The sequence below is a fragment of the Rhopalosiphum maidis genome, chromosome 2 (genome assembly GCF_003676215.2).
Source record: "Rhopalosiphum maidis isolate BTI-1 chromosome 2, ASM367621v3, whole genome shotgun sequence".
NCBI lineage: Eukaryota > Metazoa > Arthropoda > Insecta > Hemiptera > Aphididae > Rhopalosiphum > Rhopalosiphum maidis.
Genome location: NC_040878.1, coordinates 90,672,476 through 90,690,491, shown reverse-complemented (window position 1 = coordinate 90,690,491; position 18,016 = coordinate 90,672,476). Strand labels below are relative to the sequence as shown.

Sequence of the window (18,016 nt, the reverse complement as noted above, 5' to 3'; positions counted from 1 at the left end):
TAGGGTAATACACCTATACATTCAATGTCTAAACCTATAGAAAGAACTTTAAATAAAAAAAAAGATTAGGTTAAAATTTAAGTTATTATAATCATAATTTTCCGTTTAAAATTCTCAAGTGGCTTCTGATTTTAATGAACTTAATTTAAAAATTACTAGGTAAGAAAAATGTTTCATTAAGAATAATGTACAAGATTTTTATAGTTATTATGAATTCAAAATTAATAATCTGTTGGCAGTTAGTATCACAGAAATGTTTTGTTTAAGAATGTGTATTCCTAACAATTTAAATGTTTTTTCTCTTAGGATAATACTATTATAGAAGATATGGTTATACTTCTCTATTTATAATCATATAACTATAATAATATTTTATATACTAAATACCTATACTTATGTTACCTACCTTGTAGGTAATCAAGTTAATATTTTTTCTAATTAAAGATTAAAAATTTGTTAGCACCTAGTGTAAAAATTAAAACAAGTATTAAATCGCATGTAAATTGATTTTGAAATGTTTATTTAAATGTATTAAAAATGGACATAAGTATAATATGAATATAAAAATCAACATATTTAATTTATAAATTAGATACAACTTTGTTAGGAGCCTATGTTTCATGGGTATTGCATAAGTGTACTATCCACTGGGTGACGTGAATTTGAAGAGATCAAAGTGAATAGACCTAAAATAGTACAAGTCAAGAAGTATTAGTTATTACAATTATACTTATGTTTATACATCTAGTTCAATAATTTCTGTTGATGAGAATAACATTTCAATAATTTCCATTGTTTTAAATTTCAATATGACTGTTTTATAATCTAAGAAAAGATAGATATGTACAAGGCAACTTTTTTTGTGGCACTATAATTAAAATAATTTGATCTTGCCTAAGAGTTTATGTAACATATATTGAACAATACTACTCTGACAATTAGATATCTCAAAGTGAGTAGGTACACCCTTTATTTAACCATGTATTACCTTTATAATATCTACCTAGTTCATTGTTTATATTTATATAATGTTTAAAATAGATTACTTCTGACATTACCTACCCATAAGATCAAAATTGTTTTGTTGTATATTTATTGTATGTACTTATTATTATAATATTTAAGAAGAAAAATAAATTTTAACTAATGAATCAAATTACTCAAATTTATGATTAAACCTAATAAAGATACTGTTTGTTTTTAAATCTTCCATTCTTAACTATAGAATATAACTTTTTTAGTGTGGTTATGCTTTCAAATTACATTTAGCATACAATTGTGTACCCTGTATTATATAATAATTAATATTGTTAAAATAATTACTTTAAGAAAGTCGTATTCAATATTCGTGTAGTATTTTACTTGCACCGGATGCTGAAATGTTGTTTCATTAGTTTGAGAAACAATTTTTTCCCTCCAAAATCTTCAAACCTGATTTTACATAGTATGCATGGTACATTATGTTAGTGCGTAAAATGTAGGCGTGTGTGCAGGTATTATAATTTATAAATCTACGAACACATGATTTTGACCCTATTAAAATTGCGTGTGTAGGTAGGTGTTCCTTATTGTATTTACATTCTTTATTCCATTCATTTTAATATCTCAACTTGTAGGTTTTAATATGTTGTGTGGGATTATCTGAACATGTAGGCTACGACGCTATGAGGATCCTCGAGATTTTCATTCATTCATTCAGTCATTCATCTTTTTAGTATTATTATTTAAGTATGTGCATGTCCAATACAAACTTGAATTATTAATATATTAGCATTTCCGTTTGACATATATTTCACATTATTTTATATTATAACATTTAGCATAGGCCACTTGGTAAAAATAGAAAAGATGATTCGCGTAGTTAATATACAAACAGACAACAGTGATTACATAACGAATATTAATTATTATGTTGTGCGAATTTTAAGTTTTTACCAAATTATACTCAACATAACAACCCAGGATTTTTTCATATAAATAATTAATCCGGCAAGATAAAAAATCTGAAACAGTTATGAAAGTTACCTACAAGAAATTTTTAAAGTTAAACCGTAGTCTCAGATGGTAAATACATTTTTTGGTTCCAAAATATAAAAAAATACATAAGTATATGTTTAGTGATGAGTATCTGTGTTTTATATATTATGTTATTTATTTACCGTCCTTACTGTTATTATTTCTAAATTAAAATACTTGAATTTTAATTAGTTAATTTAAATACTTAGTTTGATTTCGATCGTAGTATAATTAAAAATTTATTTATTAATAATTATGATGCGTAAGTAGTATGGTTTTTTTTGTCCCAAACTCCTAAAATATGCACCTTAAAAAAGCCTCTAACATTAACTTTTATATGATAATTTTACATAGCCTTTTTTATTAAAATAAAATTGATATACAGCCAAATAATTTATGTACTATTATGTTTTTGCGCACATAAATAGACTTTTATAAAATGATTTTATTGGAATATCTTGACGAAAAATTTTTTATGAAATAATATATAGGTATTCTTTTGTTAATTTTGATTTATTTAGAAAAAAATTATTTTTCATTATTGTACAATACTTTTTAATCGATTTAATGTTATTTAATATTTATTTAAATCAATAAATTAATAGTTAATATATTCTTTTATTTTTTTTTACAGCCAAGTCAAACTACCTATTACTATTATTATTATTATGTATTTTTTTAAGTAACGGAGTACACCTTAAATGGAGTACTTCCCTATTTCATCATCACTAAGCTTAAGTATTTAGACTGATATATTATTACCATGATCATATAATGATTTAATAATCATCATGTACTATTTAAAATTGTTAATAATTAGTAATACCATTATTTATAAATGTATAAGCATACATTTGTATTTAGTAACATCAAAAATGTCCACAGATAAGCCAAGTAAAAATAAAAAAAATTATAATATACATTTCATGCGAATTAGCTACTTCAAAACTTCTAGTTAAAAAAAAAAAATATATGATTGCTATAAACAAAGTATATTCGTCGTCGTCTATTAAATTAAATTTTATTTATTTTTAAAAAACATATACTTTGCGCAAATTCCAATTAAAAAAAAATAATTTTCGTACTATAATACTATATGCATATAGGTTACAAAAAATAATTATAAATTAAATTTATTATATAAATATTTTCTATTAATAGTTCATAAAGTTTATAAAATATGGACACTTTAAATTCCAAGAAATTTCTAAAATTAGTATATTTATTTTTGGATTGTATTCAGAATATTCAAAAATTGATTGGTTTTTCTATGAAGTGTTTTTTAACACTTCGAGGCATTATATCAAAAAATATTCAATATCAGTATAGAGTAAAAATTAATCACAGATTGTTCAACAATCGTATTTTTTTTAAATTTTCCTGTTCAGGAATATTTTTTTGAAATGGTTTTTTTGATTATTGTTTTATTATAATGTCGACAATTCGTTTGCTAAGTGATGGTCAATCAGATGTTTTGTTATAAATTATAACAATCATTTTTTTTTTTGTCACTCATATCCGCTCATTATTATTTTACTTTTGTTTGATATAACAGACAGGCTTCAATTTAAATTACAAAAGCTCTGAATTTCACTGATTTCGGGTACATTTCTAGTACCATAATCAAGAGATGTTATGTACGTTATTTTGAGGCTTAAAAAACGATTTAATTTGTCTATTATTTTTTCATTGAAATAATATGTATGGACTTAAAAAATTATTGTTGTAGAAATTTATTTATTTTTTAAATTATTTTAAATAAAACCATTTGTATTTGTTTTAGCTCTATTAAACTTAAATGTCGTTAATTAAATTTGTTATGCTCAATAAATTGTTTAGTATTGCGATAAAATATATACTTTTTTTTCATTGGTAAGATTCGGTGGATAAATATATTAGTTGTTATTCCATTTAACTTTCTATATTTCTATATCATAGATTATTATAATAATAATTTAATAAAAATGTTTAACATTTAGTAACATGACCAAAAGGCCACCACGATTAAATGTTCTTTTTATAACTATATGTATTATCGTGAACGGATTTTGTGCTTTTTAATTTACTTTAACGAACTACCCATGTTGTGTAAATACTTATATAAGTTGTAGAATGTTGTAGACTACATATATAAATAGTATAAATAGTATAAATAGTATAAATTGATGTTTTAATATTTAAAATATATATTTCCATGTTAAAGTGACATAAGAATAAAATTTAATGAATGGTCTTAAATTTTGATATTCTGCATTGTATTATTAACTTTTTTTTCCAAAATTATGTATTTTTATTTAAAAACGTGTAAAAAATGATCTAGAATACTACAGTATAATATATTTATTAATTATATATTTAATGACATTGATAAGTAAATTTGTTAATAAATTATACTGTGCTTTCTTATTAAAAATTATTAGAACTTTTAAACTATAATAAATAATATAAACATTGTCGTGTTTAAAACGAAAAGAAAATTTTTATTTATTTGTTTTATTTTTAAACTTATTATTATATTAAAACTTAGTTTATGTAACTGGAGTAATGAACAATGAATTTTACTGAGTTGCATAACCTAATCGATTATCATAAAATATTATGTTAATTTTTAAAACGAATAAAAAAAAAAAATTAAAAAAATTATAATAACATAGTAATATCCATTAAAAAAAAGCAAATTTTGATTGTGTATTTAGTCAGATATTATAGTTTATTTAGTATTTTTTATGATTTAAGTTAAATATAAAAATAATATTTCAATTTTTAACTTTATTTGTTATTCAGACGTTAGGTTGGGTTTGGTGTATAATTATGAAACATGTAATGCATTGACTAATGGTATCCAAAGCGATCTTTCTGGTGTATATGATTCAAAAATATTAAAAAGAAAACACGTCTGTAGTAGTCAGTAGTCTGTACTGTTTTTCATCACTCAACTATGAAAATAATGGACTGTCTAATGCTTTTTTAATTTGTTAAGATTTCATTTCTTATGATATATATTTTAAAAATGTAATTTTATCAAGTTCTTTTATATTTATTAAACAATTTCAATTATCACCCGTATAAGTATATCATATATGCTATATTATATATTATAATTTACCATAGGTAACGTTTTTTTTTTAATCTAGGATAAATTCATATTTATATATTGATTCTTTTTAATTTTGATAACAAGTTATATGGATAATTATTATTTACCTAGTTAGTTATTAAAAAACATCGAACTCTAGTAATAATTTCCTAAATACTTGTTATTCCCTATGTTGTGTGTACAGTAACTGCAGGTTTAAAATAATTATTAAATAATATCAATAATAATTATCTTTACCTATATTTTTATATTTAAGCGCATTAACATAATATTTACATTAGATGCAGTTAACGATATTATTTTTTAAATTAATGAAAAATTATTGTTTTATTATTTTAGTTCTATTAACAATCAGCGATAATATTAACTGTTTTTAATTTTCATTTATTTTGTTGAACACGTACAAAATGGGTTTTTCAAATTTAATATGAGTATATGACCATTGATAATAATCACGATTATACACAAATCAGAGCCTCTCTAAACATTGCACTCATAGCTTCTAGACGTGAACTAGCTTATATAACTTTTATTGTCAAATTAACCAATGGTATCACTTATGCTCCTAATCTATTAAATCGTATCTTTTTTAAATATTTTTTTTTATAATATAGTTGTTCTAAAATAGTACGTTTTATGTAACGAAACACAGTTAAAACTATTGAAAAACTTCCCTATTCCCAGGTCTATCGATCTGTACAATAAACTCTCGGCTAGAGTTGATAATTTCTTCTCGTCTTTAAGGAGAATATTAAGTTTTCACATAAATAATGTTATGTAATACTGAGTATTCCAAACTTGATTACTATGTATAATATACTTATTGTATTCAATGTTTATGTATTTCTAAATATTGTTCTATTGAGCTTCAGTCCGTCTTATTCATTTAAATAAATTATTATTATTATATAGTTACTTGCAATGTCACGAAGAAAAATAAAGCATTACACTACCAATAGAATGGAAATGATCTCTGATTTTATCAAAATAAAATAATAAATTTGGTATCCTGAATTTTAAGCTTGTCCTCTCCATGCTTTTATTACCACAATTTTTTATTTTTTTTGAAGAGTGGAAATTAACTTATAATTGCCTTGGAATCCTAACTTTATTGTGTTTACTATATATAATGAATATTTATAGTATATAAAGGTATAACATTTAAACATTTAAAATTAAAACATAATAATAATTTACTTATTATTGTTATGAATTTTAGATAAATAAAAATTTCGGTCGTGTAAATTGCATAACTAAAAGTTGATTTTAATATTAATATTTATTATTCCTAAAAGTACTTTAATAACTATTTTGTGTACTGTGTAGTTTTTATACCTACTGGTATGTTTATAAAAAACACAAATGAATAATAGAAATAATATCAAACAAATGTCTAATATTTATATTTTAATTAAATTGGTTTGCAGTATCAGAATTATTTTATCCTTTATACATATCAGTAAAAAGTTGAAATAATTCTGCTATTTTTTTTAATATAATAATATAACCGCTGTAATTTTGTTGTTGACTTCCTTATTTTTATGATATTTACGGGGATACTTATTAAACACGTATTACTTTTATTGTGTAATTTATAACAACTTACTAGACTAAGAAGTTTAGTATGGTTTTATGAACATAATAGTATAAATAATATTATAATTATAATTAGAAGATCTGATTTTAAATAATAGTTTAAAATCTATGTTTGATAATTAAAGATATTAATGAATAAGGAGGTTTTATGGGGCTGTTTATTTTCTAGTATATTTTAGTAGTGCCTAAATTAAATAGACTCCTGCTGTAGATAATGTCATCATCAGCCAAAATATAGTGTTTATATAGTAACACATAGTAACATCCTACACTTTAGCTATAATAAAAATTAAGTACAAAAAATACAAAATTTTCAATGAACATGCTCGTTATATCATTGGTCGTGAATCGTGATAGAAACGCGGGCACGACATGCGAGAACTTGTTGAATGTTATATTATTATTATTACGTTAATTCTATAATGTGTGTCCGTGCATCCAATCACAAGTCGCTCGTTGTACTTAAAATTACCTTGACCTGTAATTGAAGAAAAAAAAAACAATTCAATTTTATATTTTACAAATTATGTATATGCCTATAAAAAAAACCTTAATCATCTATGCGTGTGGCTCTTTATAATAATTACGCTTGTTGCTTGTACGAAGTTGACGTGTAGTATGTCTACGTCGCTTTTTATAATATAAAATAATAATATATAGTTATACTACATACGCGCGCGCGCAAAACACGTCTGCGTAAGACCAATTACGAATATTAACCCCTATGACCGTGTTTTTGTATTAAAAGTTCCCTCTGTTTACGCACGCTTTATTATATTCACCATATTATATTAGATATCTATGTTGGATAAATTCCTAGTAATAATATTCTGCAATATTTTGTCTCGATTTTTTAACAGGAGCATCGGGTTGATTTCCACGTCCAACGGTACTATATATATTACAGAATATATTATATATATAGACACGTGTGTAATAATGATAACTATGCTAGTAAAGAAAGACGAAATAAAAGAAAAAGAAAGGTACACTTGCCCACCTGTCAATGACCGCGGCGTTAATATGTTAGTGGTACCTATATCTGCGCTAAAAACGAGCGTCTGTGACATCGTGTAACGGTATGCTAATTTCATACGCGCATTTTTCTTTCCACTATCAATAATAGTTCGGTAATATAGTTATTTTTTTATTGTTATAATTTCCTTAAAATGTTAACTATTACTCAAACACACTGACAAATACCGAATAATTTAATTTAGTTGAGACACAAACTTTTATGCTTGATATATGAAGCTGTATATATTTTTATTAACACTATCTTTGATCAAGCTTATGAAACGAACGGTTAAATATTATAGGTAAATGATAATATACGATTCATACATAGTTAATGTATATTATAATTAAATATTATATTATGGTATTGCAGTATAGATAGTACAGATTAGTATAGATATAACATATATAACATTATTTATTCAAGTTTTGATTTTTAAAATTCTAAATAAACTGTAAGACGATTATTTAAATGCTATCTAAGAAGTGTTTTGTGGTGATACAAACGTTTATACTATAAACAATAATCATCCTTTTTACTGTAAATTATTTAGTTGATATATATATTTTTAATGTTGATGTAAGTATTTAATTATTACTTTAAACGAGTAGTTTTTTAGTTAATAAAATGTTTATTTTAAGGATAATAGTTCTTAATAATGTATTTTTCTACAAAAATATAAAATATAGGTATATTATATTGGCTCTAGTATTTAATATACTTTGAACATTTTTTATATTAATTATAAATATTTATAGACAAATATAAATTGCTAAAATGTCCAAAAAGCCCCTATATTTTTCAAACCTAGTAACCTTGTTACACAAATTAAAATAATTAGTTCGAGTTTTGATATCGATTTATGTTTAAATTTTCATAAAAATAATTTACTGTATAAAAGGAAGAGGGAGGTTGTCATTTAAAAAAATGTATTCTAAAAAATTATTAAAGAATATAAAGAGGGTGAGCATGTTTGGCGAATCACTCTATTTATAGTTTCGATTCGACCTTAAATTTTTATTATAATATTATAACTAAATCTTGAATAGATATTCAAAAATAATAGCAAAAAAAAATTATATTTTATTATATATCTATATAATTATTATTGCCTCATAATTGTTGCTAACTTCTTTATAAATATTATTAAGGCTCTTTTATAATTTGTGGGATTATTTTTATAAAGTTATAATATTGTTTTTAAATTATTTTAATAAGTCATAACATATTTAATATAAATGCAGGTTTTTGGATGATGGTTTGATACGCACACATGTACTTATGATGTGCTTACGGTATGCAATATAGGCGCGGTTTATAGGTACAACACGTCGCCACATAGTTTGGCGTACGCTGAAAATGTAGCACGTGAGCATAGTAAATATATATTATTTATGTACTGTTATTGTGGCACACAAATAGATATCTATCTATCTATCTATCTATCTATATATATATATATATAGATATATGGAATATTTCTGATCATCTACAGAATAATTGGGTTCGTATTATAATGAATAATAAGAGTTGCTCCAACATTTGCTAGTATTGCTAGTATATTAAATTTAGATAAGATTTTATACATGACATTTTTTCATTTTTTTGTTATTTTACGCATGGACCTATACAAAATTTAAGTGAACTATAGAATTTTAAAGACTTTTCATCATGTAATATTTAAATATTTAAATATCATTGAAAGTAGTAAACTAGGTGCACTTTGTCTTTAATTTGTATACTAAACTTTATTTTATTTTAGTCAATAATTATAGCTGTTAATTGTTATATTGTATTTCTAGTATCGTTCTGCACTCATATTTAAACCAATTTATCTGAGTATCTATTTTTGTTTTAGAAAGGTTTATTAGCAATAAGGAAGAAGTTAATACTCCATAGACTGCTATCATGCTGAACAATATATTTTACTCAATTTTTGTTGTAATTCAAAAACTATTAAGCATAGAAACTTAAAACATTTCATCGTATTATCATAGTATTATTATATCCTTTAAAATAGATGCTTATCCCCTCCTCATTTGTTCAGAATGTTCTATTGGTACCTATAGTAATTTGTTATTAAATTTAATACATCCATTACTCATTTAAACAATATTATCATCATTAAAACAGTTACCTAATAGTACCTATATTCAATGATGATGAGACTCACTCGAAACATATTAAAAATGATATTAAGTTTTAGTTGTATGTTTTTGTTTTTACGTATGTGCGTGATTTTCAGAAACGTTTGCTTACAGTAACCTATATTATTAATTTTCTAAATATTTACTTAGGTCTTAGTACTATAGTTAATAAAAAAACTTTGTAATTTTACCATATCGATCTTTTTAGTATACCTACTCGTTATTACTAGACTGAGCTTACAATAAAAATGTAGTCCACATTTGCAATGATATTGAGTTGAAGTATCTGACAAACTTAGGTATAGGTACATTACGTTATATTTATATATTATGTTGAATAGATATATTGATTATTTTAAGAAAATCAATTTTCCAGACTAAAATTTGATTATTGGTGGCATCTACATACAAATAATGTTATATAGAATATAATTTTATTTTAAAGCGTGATTAGATTGCATAAAGATACTGCATATGCCCATAATCTAATTATTTAAGTAAAAAATTATCAGATTTACAAAAATAACAATTCCTTAATTATAATTTTTTTTGAATTATTATGATAGTTTATACTATAATTAACAGGGCGTTACCCTAAAGAATACTAATCAATAAATGACGAGATATTGCAAACCCGCAATGAAAAGAGGATTCTTAAGATTACAGATATTTGCATTAACTGAATATATATGATCATAACTTAAGTCATGATTTTTTTTAAATATAGTAAGTAAATTTACACTGTAAAATCAACTTTAGGCCTGATATACAATAGTCGACAGTGTAGTAATTTTTATCTTATTAAATAATAATTGCTATGCACATATCATAATATTGTTATACTGCTGAAAATCATTGAATTTTGCAATTATATATTTGATTTACTTGTTTACACTTATATGTGTATAACAAATGATTTAAACAATGAGCCAACTATAATTTTTGCCAGTAGGTATATACCATTATTTTATAAACGTTAAATTATTTAATTTATAAAGTATTTATTTTTTATGATTTCATAATTTTAAGTAACACTTATACATATTTTTTCCTCACCATAATTTACTTATTTATGTCAATACGCTAATAGACTAATACATGTTATAATTTAATCAACTATCAATTAATTATTGTAGTAGGTACTTTTATAAATATGTATTTAATACCTAGGATTATATAATATATAAATATATATAAAGTGTTTGTCATTATGGCCGTAGAAATGACAACTATAACATGGTCGATGGTCAAACAAAAATGGAAAAACAGATTTATTCGAGGTCATTTAAGCAAGTATTTGATTAATTGAATAAAAGATGACAAGGTAATTCTGTAAATATTACTTTCGTGACAAAATCGAAAATTTTGTGCATATTTTTAGGTGTATGTTTATTGTTTATAGACTTATTTTGTACATAAATGTGAAGAATCAATTGATACTAAATGGTACTGACCACTGTTTTTTTTAATCTAATATCATAGAATTCAATAAAGTAATACATTTTAATTTTAGGTACTATTTATTCAATTTTAATTTATTATAATTAATGGATTATAATATTATATTATTGCTTCACTAATGCCATCTCATATATTACCTAATATTAGTTAAACATAACCTATCGATAGATATATTTACTCTCTATATATAATAGTATATTATATTATACTCAATAGTATTACTTTTAAATTTATCACAGCGTTCTTTTTTATTGACCGTACGTCAGTGATGAACTTATAGGATTTTATTCTTAGCTGGCATCGGCACAGGTAATGTGAACGTGATAAATTTATCGTAATCCTGGACAGGATCCAAAGTTTCTGTGTTAAGGGTTATTTTTTTTTTATTAAGAGTTAAGTGTTAAGCGATTTAGTCTAATAATATTACGTTAGCTATAGTTGAATAGAATAAATACATCGGTAAATAATCGAATTAAATTAAATAAATGTTTATAGACTTCAGAGTGAAACAAAAACGATTAATATATTATATCACATTAATTAAGAAAATACAAGTGTTAAAATAAAAGCGATAGATTATTATTATTTAATAAGTAATTACCTTTATGTTCAATAGTAATATCATATTTTATTATACGTTAATATTTACAAACTAGTATTGGTATATAGCTTAAGAAATTAAGAACGAAATATATGGTTGTTATATTAATTAGTAAACAATTGAAGTCTACGTAATATGATAAAAATATAATTTAGTCTTTTAAAATAATATTTCTAGGTCGAATGAATAGTATTTAGTAGTAAATATTTTTTACTGTAATTATTTATCGTTTATTATTGTATGTTCAATTTACACTAATGAACGATAAATAAGTAGTTTTTAATAACTTCATAAGTAGTAAATACCTACATATATAATATATATTGTACATAAAACGTGAATTTGTCTTAATTTACCTAAGACGGTTAGAATTGGTTTTCAGACTTTCCATTTGTATAGATATTTGTTTTATTTCTCTTCAGATTAGTTCCTGTTTGTTTTCTAACAAACTGAAAATAAAATAAAAATAGATTAGATTTTTTTTTCAGACAATGAATACTAGCGATAGTATTGTCTGTAGAATTTCTGTCTAATTGATAGTGTATAAGAATTAATAGGCTTCGTAATAATTTTAACCAAGATTTTGTAGGCAATATATTGTTTTTATACTGGTCGATGACAAATTCTAATTTCATAATATCTCATTCGTGAAAATGGTACGCTTTATACCGTTGCGTATAATGTTCATAATATAATTTATATAATATAGACATATTGGCTGTATTATTTAAGTTTTTCACACAGTAATCCGCTTTTGGCTGCAAAACTTGTTTTTGGGTTTTTTTCTTTAAATATGTTATTGAGAGTTATTGTCGCGCTGCAGAGGGCAACGATCCGGACAGAAGCTGGAAAATCGACGGTGTAGGCGACACGTGCATCAGAGCACGTACATGTTGGTGTGTGTATGTCGGGCGCGTTTTTTCGCCGTACGCCCGGCCGATAGCTGCCGCCGTGCCGCCCCGACTATTTCAGGAGTAGAAAAACGCCTCCGCCGCTACTGTCGCTGTCGCCGGTTGTGTTATCAACTGACAGCGCGTACAACAATTTCAACAATATTCACAAAGCACACTCGCAAAACGTAGTGCCATTATGCACGATTCATTTATAAATTATAATATAACCCCTATGTCTCTCGATAGGGTGCAAGATATTTGTTAGCTGACACGTAGCTTGTAGGTGTAGCAGTCTTTCAATAAGTTAGTGAAAAAAAAATACGACATTTTTGACCAGAAGACTCCGGAGGTCGCTGCCACTCTCTTCTCGTGGGTAATGTGATTATAAACGTATATAATACATTGTTTTTTGCGGTACCTTCTGATTGTCTTCTTTACAATAATATTATCTATACACTGTATACTGTATAGTATACAATGAGAATAAACCCTGTGTTGCAGTATTACACTTAGGGTTATCAATGTTCAAATCACGAAATGATAAAATTTACGTTAACTGTATATATTATTATTTATAGTTGTCAATAATTCATTATGGCTGAACCAAATCTTATAGACGTTCATTAAAAATTGCGAATAAAATAATGCATTTTCTAAACATAAAGGATTTGATATGTGACAATTCCCTGAAAATCATATTTTAATACCGTTTCTTTCTAAAAAAAATAAGACCACTTTTATAATTATTGGTGTATATTATAGCTATCATATACGTATGTATTATATAATTTATCAACAACAACATTGCGCGCGCATTATAACATCATACATATAGATCTATTGACATAATAATATTATCATTATGTTCGGCGTTCTACTACACCGCAATGGTCGGTCTTTTAGGTACTATGTGGTATATCATGTATATAATATAATATATATAGAATAAGTAAGGTTACCTTTAAGAGATAATTATTATATTGTTATTATTAATTTCCTATCTGTATTACAGCCATCCTATCCGTCCGGTTTTGTTCGATTATATTTATGGGCAACCCGATAGAGAAATAGAATAGGATTGATAGAGAGTAGAAAAAATCGTTTTTTCATCGACGTGTCTTCCCTTTCATAAGATCCGATAGTCGGCGCACGTGCGTATACTTTCGACTCGATACTCGATAGTAATAAATTATTATTTATTATTTTTTTTAATTAGTGTTTCGTAGACTGCCATAGGCTACTTTGTGGAAATTTTCATTGTTTGAGTTAGTTATGTTCACGTAGTATTCTTACCTTCATTTATTCCAGAATAAATATAATTAAATTTTGATTTTTGTAATTTTTAAAAGATTTCCTTTACTATTTAATAAGAAATGCCCTGTCGGCTGTTACTATACAGATTATTATTTTTTTTGAATGGTAATTTACCTTTTTTACTGTAAATTACATAAAAGTCATTTAGCATTACCCAGAGGGCCAGAGAGTACCACGAGGAGGCAGCTTTTATTACTCTCCAAAGATATATTGTGTATTTATACATACCTATCATAAATTAAAAAAAAATGGCATTTAATATTTATAAATTATAAATTTAATAACTATAATTTGACGATTTATATTTTTTTTTTAACATTTTTTTTTTTTAAATTTATAATAATATGTACAAATACACAATTTATTTTTGGAGAGTAATAATTTCCGCCTCCTCGTGGTACTCTCTGGTAATGCTAAATGGTTTTATAAAACTAATCTACGCAAATAAATAATAAAGTGATTCCCAAAGTGTGTATTATAAAAATGTGGTCAAAAAGTGCTATAAATGGGCGAAAAGCGAAGGGTCATTTTTGGGCGAACAGAGTCTTGCCCTAATAGGCCTAATACCATACACGATATTCGTGAAGTTATATTTTTTCACTTTGATACGAAATCAAATCCTGTATTATCATCAATAACATTGGTGTCCTGTCAGCAACCCGCCGCCCTTTGATATCACATTTTCCAAGCAATTGAAAAAAATCTTAAAAAATAATAGATATTATTTATCACGTCTGACGCAATTTGTTTGCCAAAATATGACGTTGCAATAATGCAGTAATTTTAATGGAGCTATAAATAGTAAAACAATTCAATGAATATATATTTTTAGTCAGGCTGTTACATATACAGGTATTATATTTTACTTAATACTTGTATTCATTTTTAAATTTAAAATATAATTTGCATTCCTTATTATATGGAATGTTACCAAAACATATTTTGTGGAATTTATTTAAGCTGATTAAAATTATTTTAATTATTTTTCCGAAAGTTTTGTTTTCGAAATTATATTACCTATCTACATAAAGGGTTTTCTTGTTCAACATATTAATTTATTTTATATTTTATTATTTTTCTTACATTATACGGTGTTTATCTAATTATATTATACATCTGTGTGTTAGTAGTTTGTTATTGAGTTTTTTTATGTCAATAATAATTAAAACCGTAATACTAACTTACTATATTTTTACAGTATTTTCTCGCGTTTATGAATTGTTTTATTATTTTTACTGTTAATAAAAAATAACCAAACAACTGTTCACTCCATAAATCTTATTTAATATCCCATGGTTTTGAAAGTTACTTTAGTGATTGTACATAACATAATGTATTGAACTATTTTTTTGTACTTCATATTAAAATACAATTTATCTGTTATTTCTGACTTCTTAAAATTATTTTTTTTTTATACGATTCCAACTCGTATTTATTAAAATACTAAAATGTATTTGCAAATTTTGTTATCAAATATTATTATAATTTTGTTTTCTACGATAAAATAATACTTATAATAATATTATAGATATCTATGTATAATATACAAATATAATAGATATAAATTATAATTTATTAACATTTAATAAATGTACCTACTGAATATATCAAAATGTTAATTAAATATATCTAATAATATATTATAGCCGAAAACTTAAACTGCTATACCTAATCTTGAAGAATATAACACAAAGTAGGTACATTGTCATGTTTAGGAATCTCTGTTAAACTAATGTAATGTGTGTGTGTGTGTGTATAATACTCATATTATAGTGATGCATTTTTCTTTGATATTTATGTATTATGTTTAAATTCAAGTAATGATCGCTTTCATTGACTTCTACTATTAAGTACTAATAGACAATAGTTAAATCAATAGTAGCTACTTCAGAAAGTTATTTATAAAATGTACTTAAATTGATCTATGAATATTTTACAATTTACATGGAGTGCTACAATTATTATTATTTCACACATTTATCATACACACAAATGATAGTATATAATGCAATTTACGTCATTGATCGAAATGTGTTGTTTTATTTTATTGATAACAAATATTATAAGATTCTTATTTAGTTATTACAGTAGTCATTAGGTAAAAATATTGTTGGTCGCCACATATTGTAAATTATTATGTTTTAACCTAAACTATAAGTGAAATGGTTTATTCAAGTTAACTGGATATAGTATAGTCATACATATGTTGTATATATAAATAAACTGTAAGTTTAGTTAAAAATAACAATAAACAATAAATTGTACAGTGACTGTTGTATAAATAATTAAAGCCTACTTAAAAAAAACAAATTCCGCAAATGATAGGTATATATAATATATATTATATTATACAATAACAATAGATACACACTGTAATAATAATAATAATTAATAACTATATTTTATTATATTAATTTATGTTAAAATAATGTCCTAGGAAGTTTAAAATTACCTTTATGTTCCTTTTTTTAAATGTAACTTAGTTACAGTAATCGATATATGATGATCTATGTGCAATGGCATTTGCCCTCATTATTTGTGTGTGAAGAAAAATATCGGATTAATATAAACGCGGAACATAATATAACTCGATAAATATATGACGTGACCTTTTTGTTATATTTATAGTAAACTTAAAAACTATTTCTTTATAATAATTATTTAGTATCTAGTCATAAAACTATACAGGAAGAACTTTTTTAAGAAAGGCAACCATACATAAAATAATAACTATTAAGTTTAAGTAAGACTTAACAGAATTTTGTTGAAATAAAATCACCAATGATGAATTCAATAAGTTTATAATTTGAATTATCATAAAAAAAAATTATTTAGCTAATGGAAATTATTGAATTTATAGTGATAATAATATACCGCCACATTATATTCTAATAAGCTTTTTAATTTAATCAAAAATAAATATAACATTTATGATTAGAATAAATTATTATTGTTATGTAGTAATATAATTGAAATTGTTTGAAAAATTGATAGTTACTAAAAATACATTCCGTATAAAAATCTAATTGATACGTATGTTTTACGACCATGTCCAAGAAATGTGTGGACGAAATTAATTTTCTACGTGTTAAGTTATTTTTAACTGTTTAGTTATAGCGTGTTCTTGTGTATCCCGACCGTTAAATAAAATATGCTAAATATTCAAAAGTTCCAGCGGCCATCTGATCATCACACTTATTACCTACGTAAATTCACAGGCAAATATACAAAAGTTTCAAATAATCCCTGCATGTAGGTGCAACAGATTGTAACATTATTAACTATTACAATAGCCGCGGAGTTTTATAGTTTTGAATTCTCTTCACTCGTTCAAATGTGTGAAAAAACTGTTAAACTAGTTGTTTTATTTATTTTATAACTAATATAGGTAATAGAAGTATTATAATATCCCAAGCTTTCTATTTAAAATTTCCAAGTCACTTTTTGATTATTTTACGAGTATAAAAAGAATTTTAGATTTACGTGCTGTCGAGTGGATGTATTATTTAGGTGTTTTGAGAAAACTTGTTATCAATGCGAAATTAATCGAAATCGCGTATCATTTCATAGATTATGTTTTGCTACAAGATGCTTAAAGTAAAAACTCAACTTTATAACAATTTAATTTTTCGGTGATATAAAAATATGATATTGAATATGTTATCAGTAGTCGTTTGAGACCTATTGGGAGTTGGGACATTTATGTTGTAGATGCTATATCGATTTTTATTGTACTTGAAGTAAATGTATACAGAGTAGTCTATTTAACTTGACTGATAAAATTATTATATTAACTTGATCGTTTAAATATCTTCTTCTATGATTTAAAAAAGTGTTTTTTGTATTTATAAAACACTTATAAATAAAAAAAAC

The 18,016-nt window shown here is 24.4% G+C and overlaps 1 protein-coding gene across 4 annotated transcripts in view; it reads left to right on the top strand.

Moving 5' to 3' along the window:
- Positions 1–18,016, top strand: part of LOC113551734 (serine/threonine-protein phosphatase 2A regulatory subunit B'' subunit alpha) — a 36,201-nt gene that overhangs the window by 2,722 nt on the left and 15,463 nt on the right. The window lies entirely within an intron of this gene.